Genomic DNA, 16,274 nt, shown 5'->3' with positions numbered 1-16,274 from the left:
TCTTAATCTAAGTTCTTAGCATCTATTGACTACTGAAATTCATGTTTTGATTTTGTCCCTTGGACAATTATACTTTCAAGTACAGTAAGTCTCAGAGCTTGGAAAGGTCATATTTGCAATGCAATAGAATCCTGAAGTCAAATCCACCTATGCTTCTAGTTTGCCAAATTACAACTGATTGAGGCATGTGGCAGCCTTTTTTTTTTTTTACTCTTGTCAGGTAAATGAGAGGATTCTGACCCATCCTATCCTATATAATAATCCTATATAATAAAAGGCTAATATGCGAATCGACCAAACTGCAGAATGATGGTCACTATGATGTGCACTGACCACCAGGGGGCAGACGTTCAATGCAGGAGCTCTTCCCTGGTAGTCAGTGCACTCCCATAGGGGAGCCGGGCTCAAGGCTGGCAAGCACAGCGACAGTTGCAGGAGTCTCTCTTACCTCCGCAGCAGCGCTAAGGACCCTTCAGGGGATGTCCACCTTCCAGCTTAGCCCAAGGGGTCCCGGACTGTGAGAGAATGCAGGCCAGGTTGAGGCACCCCCTCCCACCCCATCCTGTGCACGAATGTCGTGAACCGGGCCTCTAGTGTATATATATATATAAAAGGCTAATATGCAAAGTATCCGACTGTCCAACCAGTCGCTATGACACACTGACCACCAGGGGGCAGATACTCAATGCAGGAGCTGCTGTGACATGCACTAGCCATTTACAGAGAAATGGCACCATGGACTTGGCACCCACAAACACTCGGCTTCCCCCAAGTGGGACAAAGGCCCCACCACCACCTCAGAGTGACACCCCACCAAATCACAGCCAACACTGCCAAGACCCCATGGCGCAAAATGCAGCCCAAAGCCCAGCCCAGCCCAGAAACGGTGGCTGTGGGTGCTGGGTAATGATATCATGTAGCAATATCTCGCTTCCTCTCCCTAGCGACTCGCCTCCTTGGAGTTTCTTCAGCCCAGGAACACAACTTGCTTTATAGCCATGTAGAAACATTTTACACTTTAACCAAATGTCTGTGAAACATTTTCCCGTGTGTCATTTGATCCTCACAGAAGTCCTGGAGTAGGTAGCTAGGAGACTCAGTGGAATCCTATTTTCTTTTCATTAGCCAAAAAACAGAGATTTAGAAAACTTAGAAATTGACCTGACTGAAAAGAAGACAGAAATGGTGAACCTTGAAAATAACTTCAGATTTTCTCACTATACAGAATATAGTCAAACACTGCTGCAGTTAAATATTTTACCCTTTGTTCTCCCTGTGTGATCTACAATAATAATCTGCTTCATGTTGATATTTACTGCTGTGTTGCTGACAATTACCTGAAAGACAAAGTTGGGGTGCTTCACTGGGCTGGAAAAAGTTCAGCTAATTCAGAAAGCAGGTCCAATTAAACAAGTTTATTCTATATATATAAAAGGCTCAGTTAACTCCTGCATGCGCTATACATACAAAGATCTCGCTGGCGCCAATCGCACTCGTGTGTTTCAATCTGTCATTATAGATCATGAATTTGGTTGACACTTCTATTATAGAGAAAGGGCAAATAGCGATATTAAAATATTTCTTCTAATTAATTTCCTTTCAATGTGCATGAATTCGTGCACTGGACCACTAGTAGTGTCATAAGGATCAATACACAATATTTAGTCGATATGATGCTACTATTAAAAAATTCTAAATAAAAGAAAAAAATAAAGACATTTCATATGTTCAAAAGTATCATTTGAAATCAGTATTGCCCAACTGGCACGGCTCAGTGGCTGAGCATCGACCTATGAAGCAGGAGGTCATGGTTTGATTCCTAGTCAGGGCACATGCCCAGGTTGCAAGCTCAATATGATGTTTCAAGCTTCCTCCCCCTTCCTCTCTGAAATAAATAAAAATATTTTTTAAAAAGAAATAAGTATTATTTACTGACACTGATAACCTCTAATGTATACAGAATGCTTTACAATTTTCAAAATACCCATACCATGTGGTAGGCAGAACAATGATTAATTGCCATATTTTTCCAATGAGGAATCTCAAGTTCATATAAGTTGATCAATTTTCCCAAGTCAGCATGTTTATTAACTGACAGTCATACTTTTTATAGTTATTATTCAAGTAAATAAACTTATTTCTCATCCTATATATGATTAATGCTATTTTTTCAAGTCACTTAAAATCTACTATATGCCCACAACTATTTTTAATAGCTATGTTTATTATTCCTTTGCAGTAAGTGTCACTTTCTTGATGACATTTTGGTTTCTATTATATTGAATTCCACATACACACAAGTGACAGATGGAAAGCCCATTATTAAGAGTCCCAAAGTCAATTTCTTCAAGGAAAGTGTTGAAAGATTTCTAATATATCAACATCCTTTATCAGGTCTCCTCGTGAAGTCTTATGGGACTTCCTGCAGAGATATGGTCATCCTAAAATATGGGCATTATTTCCCCACTTAAAAAAATAGAGATTAAGAAAGGACTTATTGACAGAACCTAGACACAGAACCTAGACACAGAACCTACACAGAACCTAGAGACAGAAGAACTTCGCTGGCGAGAACATGGCAAAAGATCCTGGACAGAAACTGGCCACAGAACCTAGAGACAGAACCTAGCGAGAGAACCTGGCTGAAGAACCTAGAGACAGAACCTGGCTATAGAACCTGGATAGAACATGGCAAGAGAACCTGACTAGAACCTGGTGACTGAACCTGGCTGGAGAACCTGGACAGAACCTGACTGGAGAACCTAGTGAGGGAACATGGCTACAGAACCTGGCTGGAGAACCTGGAGAACCTGGCTGGAGAACCTAGCAAGAGAACATGGACACAGATCCTGGCTGGATATCCTAACCAGAACTTTGCTGGAGATCCTGACCAGAACTTGGCTAGAGATCCTGGCTAGGCTGCTGGTCAACTGAACACTGTCTCTGTGTCATTCCTTCTTTGCCGACTCCGTCCACACCTTTGGGGACCCCTGGACCTGCTGGGGCTGGACCCCAGCAGAAGGGACTAAATGAAATACCAAGTAGGAGTGTTTACTCTCCCACTCTAGAAGTAAGAGAGGATAAACCTTGCCAATATGGAAAGATTTAAGGTTAAACCCACCTAAATGCCCTCACCACTACCCCCCCCCCCCCGTGTCTGTGTCCATTGGTTAGGCTTATATGCATGTATAGTTTCTTAGGGCATGAGTTGGGGGGGGGGCAATGGGGAGATAAGGACACATATGTAATACCTTAATCAATAAAGGAAAAATAAACCCACAAAAAAAGAAATGAATTATTAATGTACCATGTACATGAACCAAGTAGAGTTTGAGGCAAATCAGAGAGGACAAGAAATTGTTTTATCAAATCTTTGCTTGAGGATGCTTCCTCATAGAAAACAATAGAGCTAATTTCATCTTGATGAAATGCACCTTTTGAATTTTAGGAGAAAGTCTCCTGTCCAAAACAGATACTCTTCTCACTGTAGGACCCACATTTATATTTCTGGTTGATGAAACCCTCTAACATGAGGATGTGTGATGATTATGATATTTGTTAAAACATGTAGCTTGTGAGATTAATAATTAGTGATTTCCATTATTTACTATATATAATATCCCAGGGATCAGGTAGAGAGTTTATCTCTTAAATCTGAGATCTGTAAGCTACCACTGCAGAGTCAACAAATGGCTTTCAACTTTCATGGCCACCCACTGATTAATATATCCATGACCTCTTTGCAACAGTTGGATTGGAAATGAAAAGCACACGATAGAGCCCACTCTGTTGGATTAAATAAGTTACCAAGAGGACAGGAATTTTAAAAGAAAGAATGAAAATGAAACATAGCTCCTGCATGTTGGTCTGTGCCGGCTGCTACAAGTGCTAGTAGTAATGAATTTAAAGCTATTTTCAATGGCCAACATTGTTCACAGAGCAAGCATGCCTAAAGAGCTGATATCATCCTGCATTTATTCACTTTCATTTTTTGAAACCAGTTTTCTTCTCTCTTCTTTATCTTATGGAATGAATAAAAATGCTCAGCACCCAGAGAGGCAAGTTTCAAGGCCATGAAGTCTAAAATATGAAATCGTTGCTCTTCCAAGTTCTATGCAGACAATTGGATATCTGTCCAAAGCATTTTTGGATTAAATTACTGAGAAGTCAGAAAACTCATTTTAGGATTGGAACTCTTCTGTTTATTAGTCTTCAATGTTCACAGACCACATATGTGTGCAGTAATTGAAAAAATTTCAATTTCCAGCAATGATTCATAAAGTGATTGTTTCTCTATTGACTAACGTGAGAAATGCAGCATTTCTTTTCATAAACATCAGGTGTTAAACATTAATTTTGAGGGTAAAGCAAATGTAATACCATTGGAATGTATTAGAAAGCTTCTTCTGCTACAATTCTAAAAATGAAAATAATGAATGACAATAAGATTTATTGTTATGTATCACTCTTCTTAGAATCTCCTAGGTTTGGTTCTGTAACTGATGTGAAAACTGCCTTGACATCACCTTCATTAGCATACTCTTGCTAAAAATTTCTTTTGGAGAGTTCTCAGAGATTAAAGTTTTACTATTTACTTAAATAATATTATTCCCCCTTCCCATACAATGCCTCTTCTTGTTTCACAGAAGGGTGAAAAGAAGCTGATTTTGAAAAAATGAATTATTTTAACTTAAAAAAATGGCAACAGTTGTGAGTGCCCTTTGGGGAACCTCCATACTTCATAACCTGCCCAGCCTAACATCATCCTGCCCTCACTCCAACCTTAACCAAGCCTGTCTCCATTACAGAACTAATCTCAGAGCTGCTTTCAAAGAAGGGGATTGCTCAAGATTGGCAAATTAATAACACTTGAAACTTATATAATGTTATTTATCAACTAGAGGCCCAGTGCACAAATTCATATACAAGTGGGGTCCCTTGGCCAGGCTGATTGGGGCTGTCTGGCCAGGGGGAAGGGCCATGGGAGGTTGGCCAGCCAGGATGTTGGCTGTGGGGGTGCACTGACCACCAGGGGGGCATCTTCTGTGTTGAGTGTCTTCCCCCTCATGGACAGTGCACATCAACCGGCTGGTCGACTGGTCGTCCGGTCATAACAGTTGCTTAGGCTTTCATATATATAGAGATGTTACCCCAATAAATTTAATTTTAAACAAATTAAAAATTAGAAAAATCCTATTATTTAATTCTATGTTTAACATGAAACATTTCTTGGCAATGTGTATCAAATATACATATACGATGTTCAGCCTACATGGATTACTCACCAGCCTGATAGCTATATTTTCTATATCTTCATTCTGGCTTATATGTTAGGCTCTTAGGTATTTAATATATTTGTATTGATTTCAGAGAGGAAGGGAGAGGGAGATAGAAACACCAATGATGAGAATCACTGATTGGCTGCCTCCTGCACGCCCCCTACTGGGGATTGAGCCCTCAACCAGGGCATGTGCCCTTAACCAGAATCGAACCTGGGACCCTTCAGTCCGCAGGCTCATGCTCTATCCACTGATCCAAACCAGTTAGGGTGGCTCTTAGGTATTTAGAATTAGTATGTCACATCCCTGATTGGTAACATAGTTGGGACACTGACAGGATTAATTTTGTGAACCTGACAAGCTAAGAACCAGAGTTTAGACTGTGAATACATAGAATACATAGGTGAATGCCATATTTCGAAGCTCTTGGGTGTCAGTAAGCTGATCTCCCCAGATGATACCCTGGCTTACAGCCCCACCTCTATATTTATTTTTCTTATTTTAATATATAGATCACTAGAGGCCCGGTGCACAAAAATTTGTGCACTGGGCGGGGGGGCCCTCAGCCCGGCCTGTGCCCTCTCGCAGTCTGGGACCCCTTGGGAGATAACGACCTGCTGGCTTAGGCCTGCTCCCGGGTGGCAGAGGGCAGGCCCAATCCCTACGTGCAGCCCCTGGTTGGGCTCAGAGCAGGGCCAATTGGGGAGTTGGGGCGCTGCCCCCTGTCATGCACAGAGCAGGACGGATTGGGAGGTTGCGATGCCACCCTCAGTCACGCTCAGGGTAGGGCCGATTGGGGGGTTGGGGCACCGCCCCCTGTCATACTCAAGGCAGAGTCGATGGTGAGGTTGTGGCGCCACCCCCTGTCACGCACAGAGCAGGGCCGATCAGGGGGTTGGGGAGCTCCCCCCTGTCATGCACAGAGCAGGGCCCATCAGGGGTTGAGGAGCTCCCCCCTGTCACTCACAGAGTAGGGCAGATAGGGGAGTTGGCACACCGCCCCCTGTCACACACAGAGCAGGGCGGATCAGGGGGTTGGGGCGCTGCCCTCTATCACCCACACAGCAGGGCCAATCAGGGGGTTGGGGCGCCGCCACTGTCACACTCAGGGCAGGGCCGATGGGGAGGTTATGGCTCTACCCGGTCACACACAGAGCAGGGCCTGTGGGTGGTGGGGGGGTGGGGCGCTGCCCTCTATCACCCACAGAGCAGGGCCAATCAGGGGGTTGGGGCCCCTTCCCCTGTCAGGAACAGAGCAAGGACGATAGGGAGGTTGTGGCCCTGCCCCCTGTCACACACATAGCTGCAGGGCGATAAGGGGGTTTGGGCGCTGCCCCCTGTCACACTGATCCCGGTGCCGGGAGGCCTCTCAGCTCCACTGATCCCGGTGCTGGGAGGCATATTACCCTTTTACTATTTAGAATAGAGGCCTGGTGCATGGGTGGGGGCCGGCTGGTTTGCCCTGAAGGGTGTCCTGGATCAGGGTGGGGGTCCCCACTGGGGTGCCTGGCCAGCCTGGATGAGGGGATGATGGCTGTTTGCAGCTGGTCACACACCCTTCAGGGTGGGGGTCCCTACTGGGGTGCCTGGCCAGCCTGGGTGAGGGGCTGAGGGCTGTTTTCAGGCTGGGGGTGACTGAAGCTCCCAACTGCTCCTTTTTTTCTTTTTTCTTTTTTTATTCTGGGCCAGCTTTAGCTCTGAGGCTCCAGCTCTTAGGCCTCTGCTCCTGAAAGCAGGTATCTGGTTTGTTTCGGTTCTCAAAACTCTGTATCAACTCCAGCTCTGAGATCCCAGCTGGTTGAGGTTTTGTTTAGCGTCTATATTTGTTACAATGTTTGAAACTGCAGGCTCAGAGGCCTGCAGCAGCCGGCAGGGAACGTTGGAGTCCTCCGTCACTGAAGCAAGCAAGCCTCATGTTAGTTTCAAGCTGCCTGGCTGCTGGCCGCCATCTTGGCTGGCAGTTAATTTGCATATAGCCCTGATTAGCCAATGGGAAGGGTAGCGGTCGTACGCCAATTACCATGTTTCTCTTTTATTAGTGTAGATAAGTCCCCAGAGGGACAAAATAATGTCATATTACTTCCTCATCTTCAGAAAAATATGCAGTACTTTGTATATAGTAAATTCTCAATTAATATTTGTTGACTGGTTGATTGGCAGGACTGTTGATTACATATACACTGATGGAGTCATCTCCAACTTTAATATCCATCCATGAAACTAAATATTTATATTATCTGTCCTCATTACTCAATCCTTGGAGGTAATTTAATATAACCATAAGACCAACTCTGTGGAAAATATTGAGGTGTGTTTGCTTTTTAAAAAATATATTTTTATTGATTTCAGAGAGGAAGAGAGAGGGAGAGATAAATAGAAACATTGTTGATGAGAGAATCATTGATTGGCTGCCTCCTACCTGCCCCAATGGGATCAAGCCCGCAACCCTGGCATGTGTCCTACAGGGAATCAAATTGTGACCTCCTGCTTCATAGGTCAATGCTCAACCACTGAGCAACACTGGCCATACAAATTGTGTTTGCTTTTTGACAGAACACCAAGAAATACAATCAGCTAGAGAGACTGAAACACTTAATAACCATTAATTTTTCTCCTTTTAAGGATAACTATTTTTATTATGGCTTGCAATTCCTTGATGATAAGGCCAACTTATACTGCAAACAGAAATCAGTTTTTAAGTAAATATATTAGACAAATATAGTTGTACAGGCTCCCATCATATAATTAGAAAATAAGCTTTTTATTTATTGTAGGGTACCATAAAGAAAGGATAAATACAATTCTCAATGTCATGTCTACAAAGTCACATTGATACAGATAAAAAATGAAAATGAAATATGAATAATGGATGATGAATCATTTTCTTTGGTCTCCAGAATCCACTTAAAATTAAAATGAAAGGATGCCATGATTAATCTTTTGTTACATAAGGACATTGAAAACACTGTGACCATTAGACCCCCTGATTTCGTTCGGTTGAATAGACCCATTATCCCCAGGGGCACCTCCTTCCACCATGGAGTCCCAGCTCCTTGCCCCAGGATTACACACCCTTTCTACTTTCTAGTTGTCTGGCAATCCATTCTCTCCCTAACATCTTCTCATCAAGAATCTGTAGGGCACTGGAGCACTTGGTTTTTCCTGTCCCTTCAGATTCCCTTCCAACCCTCATCCTGCTTTGTGCCTCTGGAGGCTGACATTAATGAACTGAACAAATCAGGCTTTATCGACATCTGGCCTCAATATGATTTCAGCCAATAGGAGACACCAGCAAGATATCATAGTAGGGAAGGAAAGAGAAGTTGGGGTATTTATTCCATCAGCTCCCTTCCAGCTAAGCAGAAATTTGGTAGAGGCTTTGTTGTTCTGTTAAAAGACAAATTCAGCGAGAGAAAATAGATGGTGGTTTCCAGCAACTTGTGGAGAGAGGAAAATGGGGAGTGATTGTTAATGGATATGGGGTTTTGGTGGGTGATAAAAATGTTCTTGAATTAGATCGTGGTGATGGTGGCAAAACTTTGTGAATACACTAAGACCATTTATTTGCGTATATTAAATGGGTGGATTTTATGAGGTATGAATAATATCTCAATTAAAAATGGATAGGAAATATACAATAGAATATTATTCAACCATAAAAAGAATGAAATCTTACCAGTTGTGACAACGTGGATGGACTTTGAGGTCATTATGGTAACTTAAATAAGTCAGACAGAGGACAAATACTGTATGATTTCACTTATATATTGAATTGAAGAAGTCCAAGCTCATAGATACAGAGAACAGATTAGTGTTTGCCACAGCAATGGATGGCATGTAAGTGAAATACATGAACAGAGTCAAAAGGTATGAACTTCCAGATATAAAGTAAGTCCTGGGGATATAATGTACAACATGTGACTATAGTTAATAATGATATATTGTGTATTTGAAAGTTGCTAAGAGAGTAGATCTTAAATGTTCTCATTACAAGAAAAAAAAGTAACTATATGTGGTGATAAATGTTAACAAGACTTTTGTGGTGATCATTTTGCAATATATAAAGCATGAAATCTTTATGTTGTAAACCTGAAACTAATATGGTGTTGTATGTCAATTATACCTCATTTAAAAATGGGTAGAAAAGTTTCAAACCCAATTTTTGTAGCACAAACCAAAGAAAACATGGACAAATAAAAAAACAGACACTAAAAAGTGACATCATAACACAAAAATACAAGCCAAGAAAAATGTATCTTTACATTAATTAAAGTAAATAGACAAGGAAGTAAGGCAGAGAAGGAGGGTGGGAGAGAGGGAACAAAAGAAGGAAGGAAGGAAGGAAGGAAGGAAAGAAGGAAGGAAGGAAGGAAGGAAGGAAGGAAGGAAGGAAGGAAGGAAGGAAGGGAGGGAGGAAGGGAGGGAGGGAGGAAGGAAGGGAGGAAGGGAGGAAGGAAGGGAGGGAAGGAGAGAGGGAGGGAGGTACCACTATATATCCCTATCCCTTTTTAGAGAGGAGAGATAAGTGAAGAGTAACTCAGCCCCATGGTGTCTGGGGAAGGGTGGCCCAGAGCACACATTCTGGGGCCTCCCCAACTGTAGAGAGCATGGTATTTGTTTCTGGTGTTATCTCTGAAGCATGCTGTTGTAGAATGAGCATTGAACTCTGAGGGAGGGAGGAGGGAAGGCAAGGCCATAGTTCCTAGAAAGTGGCTCTCTCTTACAACTACAGCTCTTTCCACTTTCCAGTGATGGCTCCACTCTGTGCCCTCAAGCCTAGGAAGATAACAGCTTCCTGCTGTTTCTGGCTCCTGGGTGTTTCACCATCCCTAGTTAGCTTTCTTTAATCCTGACCACAGACCTTTGTAAAGAATCCTTTTAGTAAACCCTCTTGAGTTAACTTATTTGAGTACACCCTCTGTTCCTAGCCAAGATCCTTTCCCATACAAATCATCACATCCAAACTCTTCTCTCTGACTTTTAACTCCCCTTTTATCTTTATTTTCATTGTTGACACTATTACAGATGTTCCCATTCCCCCATCCCTTTGCCCACCTCCACCTATCTCCACCGCCCTTCCCTCTGACTATCATGACACTGTTGTCTGTGAATCTAATGAATAAAATAGAAACAGAAGCATGGATACATGGAACAGATTGACAGCTGTCAGAGGGGGTGGATAGGGGGAGACTGGATGAAAGAAGATGAAGGGATTAACCAAAGAACATATATGTATAACCCCCTTTTTTATTCTTCCTCACTTCCCTGTTTTGCAAGCTGTGATTCAATATACTTCTCTTTTTCCATATCATCTCTAGCACACATTTTCAATACTCTAAATATTTTGACTTTTTGCTTTGCTTTAAATTCACATATGATTATTTAGCTAAGTGTAAGACATATTTTACCTAAAGATGACACAGAAATACATTCTTCATACTTCTCATAACTTTTAGTCCAGGAAGAGGCAATAGTTAGGAGCTGAGTTTGAACTTTTAATTCATTATTGCTTGCTTTCCCCCTCTCCTTTCTAATCTTTCTTATTTTCTTTTAATCTTAACCCATGCCTTCACCTCTATTTTTTCCTGGACCCAATTATTATAACCCCATCATTCCCAAGCCCCCTTATAAAGCCACTAAATTAGATTATTGATGACAAATCAAAGGACTCTGAGTTTGTGAGTCTGAAAGTCCTTTGCTCTCTCTGTATAACAAAGTCTGAATTTTCCACTCTTCAGGGCACAATACAGAGCTCATCTTAAATTTTTTTTGTTTTGGCTGATCAAAGAAAGGAGATCAATTTACTTGGAAAGTGCTATCATGTTTACTTAAATTAAACACTGTTGTTAGTTATTTTAGTGTATTAAACAAAATTCAAGTGAAGGATGCTCAAGGGTCATGTAGTCTGCTATCATGAGGCTGTTGGACTAGGGAAGATAAATAAAGATCAGACTGGAATGGATTTGTAGAACCGGATTCCATTTGGGCTTTATACTTCAATCTATTACAATCTCCTTTTGTACCCCAAGGGCCTGGTTGGGTTCTTCAAGACAGGGCCAGAGCACATTCCATAGATGGTGATAGAGAGGGAGGACTTATTTGTCCATGGTAGAAGAGTCCAATTTTATATTCCTGATAATAAATTTAAGGTACCACTATATATCCCTATCCCTTTTTAGAGAGGAGAGATAAGTGAAGAGTAACTCAGCCCCATGGTGTCTGGGGAAGGGTGGCCCAGAGCACACATTCTGGGGCCTCCCCAACTGTAGAGAGCATGGTATTTGTTTCTGGTGTTATCTCTGAAGCATGCTGTTGTAGAATGAGCATTGAACTCTGAGCAGGTCTGTATCTGAACCCTGGTTTTGTAAGTTACTAAGACCAGAGCATACTGAGCTGAAACAGTGATGGAACCAGGTTTCTAGAAGGATTCTAGCTTTGGTGACCCTGAAATCATTTATTCATTCAACAGATATTTTATTGAGTGCCTACTATGTTCCAGGCCCTATTCTGAGCACGGGGGTTATAAAAATGGAAGTAATATGAAGTCCCTAACCTCATAGAATTTAGCATGACTTATCAGGCTGGCCTTCCCTCCAGCCATTACTTGACCCTAAAAGGGCTAGATGGCACATTGCCCCTCCTATGTCCATAGGCAATCAAGCAAAATGCTCTAATTAAATGTCTCCATAATGACCGTGTGCTTCAGGAATGGCCTGGTGCCAATGCCTTGAAAAGACTGCGCTCCAAATGCTGCGCTCATCCTGAAACTAATGGATAAAGTGACCACAGCTTATGCCTACAATTGACTGTTTTCTTTAGATTTAATCAAGCACTCCTCCCTCCTCCCCTGAAAAGTGTTAATGCTTTCTTCCTACTATAGCCACTATACCTCAACATGAAAAGAATTAAAATTTCCCCTCTGACTTTTAATTATCCCCTGACAGCTTTAGGAAATGGCATGGGTAACACAAATCAGAAATGCCAGTTGGCTTTGGAATGCGTCCTGCGTGTTTTTGAAACAGATTTTCTGAGTTATGTTTTGAACAAATGTTAACATTAATTTGTGTTTCCTTAACAGACACCAACAGATGAACAGAACAGGGAAAGAAGCCCTTCATGGATGTGATGGTGTGATGGGAGGACTTTCAAGGATTTAAAGGTAATTGGCCAGCAGGAAAGGGAGAGGTTATGGAATATTTGTCTTTCTTTTACATTTATTGGGGTAACAATAGTTAATAAGATATCAATTTCAGGTGTATAAGTTTATAATGCAACATCTGTACATGCTGTTATGTGCTCACCACCCAAAGACTAGTGTTCTCCTGTCACCATGTATTTGACCCCTTTTCCCTCTTCATTCTTCCCCACCACTTCCCTTCTGATAACTACTTGGAATTTCTTAAGAATGTCTTTCCAGGTGATATAGACTAAGTGGTACCCCAGACATTTCCTCAACTGAGGTCCCATTTATGCCAGTGCTTCTTTAAGTATGCTTGGGAAAGGACCAGTTTTTCTTAAAGGAAAATTTCCAGTCTAAAAGTTTCTAAGTATGAGCTCTGAATTTCTGTACTTTTTTTCACCATTAACTAGTAATGAACAACTAGCACTAGTCCACAAACCACACTTTGAATAACCCTGGTTTATGTAAATAAAAGTCATCATCTTTTAAGGGATAGGTATTATGCCAAATATTTAATCAATATCATACTTTAGTCTTTCACAACAATCCTCTGAGGCAACTCTTCTGTTTAATGGGGGGAAAAAATGAGATTTACAGAGTTTAGAAAATATTCTGAAAGTAAAAAAAAAAATCCATCAGTGGTGGAAAATGTTTTTCTCCTTGACTCAAATCTATCCACTGCCATCTTTTCTTAAGGATCAGCAAGTAGCAAGGTTGGGTAGTTTGTAATGTGCAAGGGTATTGACAGAAGAATGACATCAGACAGAATCTGGAAACAAAAGACCAAGAGAACCAGATCAGGCTTGATTCAGGTCCTGGAAGATAAGAATGGTTGACACTGCTAGACTGTTGAGTGTTCCTTGTAATCAACTACTGCAATGGGAAAAAATGGAATAAAAGATTTGGGGATTTTTTGATCATCCTTTTTCCTAAAGCAACCAAAGACCTGATTTTTCTATCATTTTACAATATACAGTTGCCCTGATCCTTTTATGGTGATAGGATCATCAATATATATCCATAAACTTTACTGTATATGGCAAAGGGAGGGACACATCCTTTGGCACTGCTTGAGACTCAGTTGGAGGGTCTTTATCCTCAGAGACCAAATGATATGCTACCCAGGGTTATCAGATTCAAGGACTTGTCTCTGCTTATCAGAACACCCTCTTTACAGGGAAGCAGATTCTGTGAGGTCAACAGAACTGGGAGTAGATCACCCCCTAAGGCTGGGAGGTGGGCACAGGGTGACTAAAGCTATTTGCAGTGAGGGAAGAAGACTCTGCCAGGCAATTAGCTCCTAGGAATACCCACTTGAAACAAAGTGTGGTATCTTACAGTTGGATAATCTCTTGGGAGCAGGGGACATTAAAGCTAATATTAGAAACTCACATGGGAAACTAAAGTAGGAGGAAGAAATACAAGGTGGAAAACAATATAAGGGAAAATTTTAAAAAGTGCATTGTCATAGCAGGGATGTAAGGTGAAAGGGAGGAGCCAAGAGGAAACAGTAAGAACAGAGTAGGTAGTAAAGTCAAATATAGCAGATTAGGCCATGTCTAAGCCCCAGGGTTTGGCACAAGGTCAAATAAGTATTTCATCCAAATTGTATAAAATACAGAAAAGCACTAGTGTGTGTGTGCGTGCACACACACACACACACACACACACACACACACACACTATGAGAAATCAGTCACCCGTATTCCCAGGATCCAAAGATGATCATTTCAGTACGTTTTCTTCACATTATTTGACTTTGAGAGTAAGTAAAGCCCAACCAAGCTGATTCGCTGACTGTATTCTGTGTAGTGTGTGTGTTGGAGAGAGGGAGAGATATTGAGGCCAGGACTCTGAAAATAGGGGCAGCTAATCCATTTCTGGAAAATAGTGATAATGTTGCAGATGGCCGAAGCATTGTAGGATTTCTGACCCAGAGACAACTTGAAGATCATCCAATTGGTAATTTTAAAAATCTGTTTTTCAGAGCTGTGTAGATTTGGCACAGATACCTCAGGGGCTGTCTGCGGGGCAGGATAAGGGATGGTTGAGTGAGTGTATAGAAAAGTGGTCAAGGCTATAGGTCCCCCAACCTGGCTTCAACACAGCGGCTCTGCTTTATCTCATGTATGTATTCCTTTCTGAGTAAGATTTCATTTGAAGGATTCTGTTCCTTTTAAAAGACTAAAATGAAAATGATTAAAAGTCATTGTTCTAATACCAATTAAGGAAATTGAAGTTCCAAGAGATGAAAAAACATTTAGAAGATCCCATGGCCATTCATATATGGTAGTTATAAGAAGCATTTTTTCCCACACAGAGTGGAGTAAAACTTTACTCTTTTAAATTCCACACATAAATGAGATGCTGAGAAAGCCCTCGTCATCTCTGACAGAAGCAAAGCAGCTGTTTCAAGAATGACAGCACAATCAAAACTAAAATAATATAAAAATCATTTGAAAAAAAATCCCTTTTACTGTACACTCTCAAATAAAGCAAGAAAAAGAAAACTGCCCTCACCAGTTTGTCTCAGTGGATAGAGCGTCAGCCTGTGGACTGAAGGGTCCCGGGTTCAATTCCGGTCAAGGGCACATGCCCAGGTTGCAGGCTCTGCCCCAGTGGGGGTCATGCAGGAGACAGCCAATCAATGATTTCCCCTTATCATTAATGTTTCCATCTCTCTCTTTCTCTCCCTTCCTCTCTGAAATAAAAAAAATATATATTTAAAAAAGAAAATGTGTTTCTATTCATTTGGGCTTTGAAGTTCAGTGTACCCCATATCTGTGTGCATACATGTGTAGTTATACGTGTATAATCTATGCAGTATATTAGCTCCCAATCTTTACAACTAGTTTGTGTAATTATTAAGCTATGTAACCATTTAGAATACTAATATAAGGTGTATTCTTGATTCCCTAGTCCTTCTCTGACTTCTCCCCTCAAATCAGCTATATCCTATATAGTTTTGTTTGTTTGTTTGTTGTTGTTTTTTTTGTTTTTTGCAATTGGCTGCCTTTTACTCAGAAAATGTCTGGTGTTGGTTCAGGATTTCACAGCAACAGGATAAGCTACTGTCCCTGCTTTCCCAGGTCTGTGAATTTGCCCTGAGTGCAGGACTTTGAGTGCAAAGACAGAGAACGTCCCAGACAAACCACGATGGTTGGTCACCTTACGAGGAAGCCCCTAATCCCAAGATAATTTTATTGTTGTTGCTTATTAATTTTTTCTTTTTCATTTAGTTCATTGGGGTGACTGGTTAATAAAATTATATAGGTTTCAGGTCTTCAGTTCTATAATGCATCATCTGTACACTGTATTGTGTGTTCACCACCCCAAGTCAAGTTTCCTTCCATCACATTCTGTTTTTGTTTATAAAAGCCTGAGTATGTTGCCTTCTCACTTTAGATTCCCACAGTCATTCAACCTTTGGGGCCCAATATTTGAGCCTGGCTTCCTCATTTCTGCTTCCTGACCCCATGGTTCCTGTTCATACCATGTAGATACATTCTATAAGCTTACTTCTCTCTGTCATGGACAACACCCTCTATCCAGCCTTGATATTTTTCTGATCTAGGATCTGACTGCATGTAGTCATTGAAGATGTCACTGAGTGTCACTTGCTGTCCATGTGAATTGCAGTAACTGCTGCTTTCCTAATCAGTTCTGCCAAACTTCTGGGACATGCTGGAAGCTGCTAGACACCAATTCAGACTTTTGCAGAGCTTCTTTCCATCACCCTTTTACTTAACTGCTGACAGTCTTGGAAAACATTATATCTTGACTGGTGGAGGCCAACTATATATTTTACCCCCTAT

General features: G+C 41.5%; 1 protein-coding gene across 1 annotated transcript in view; it reads left to right on the top strand.

Moving 5' to 3' along the window:
• The window catches only part of FANCB (FA complementation group B), a 400,139-nt gene that overhangs the window by 294,967 nt on the left and 88,898 nt on the right, over positions 1-16,274 (top strand). Inside the window, exon 13 of the mRNA XM_081115081.1 lies at positions 12,358-12,438. The gene's annotated coding sequence lies outside the window, so the exon portion shown is untranslated. The remainder of the gene's footprint in view (positions 1-12,357; positions 12,439-16,274) is intronic.

This window comes from Myotis nattereri (genome assembly GCF_964212035.1).
Source record: "Myotis nattereri genome assembly, chromosome: X".
NCBI lineage: Eukaryota > Metazoa > Chordata > Mammalia > Chiroptera > Vespertilionidae > Myotis > Myotis nattereri.
Note: the sequence above shows the minus strand (reverse complement) of the source record. Positions and strands in the feature narration are given on the sequence as shown.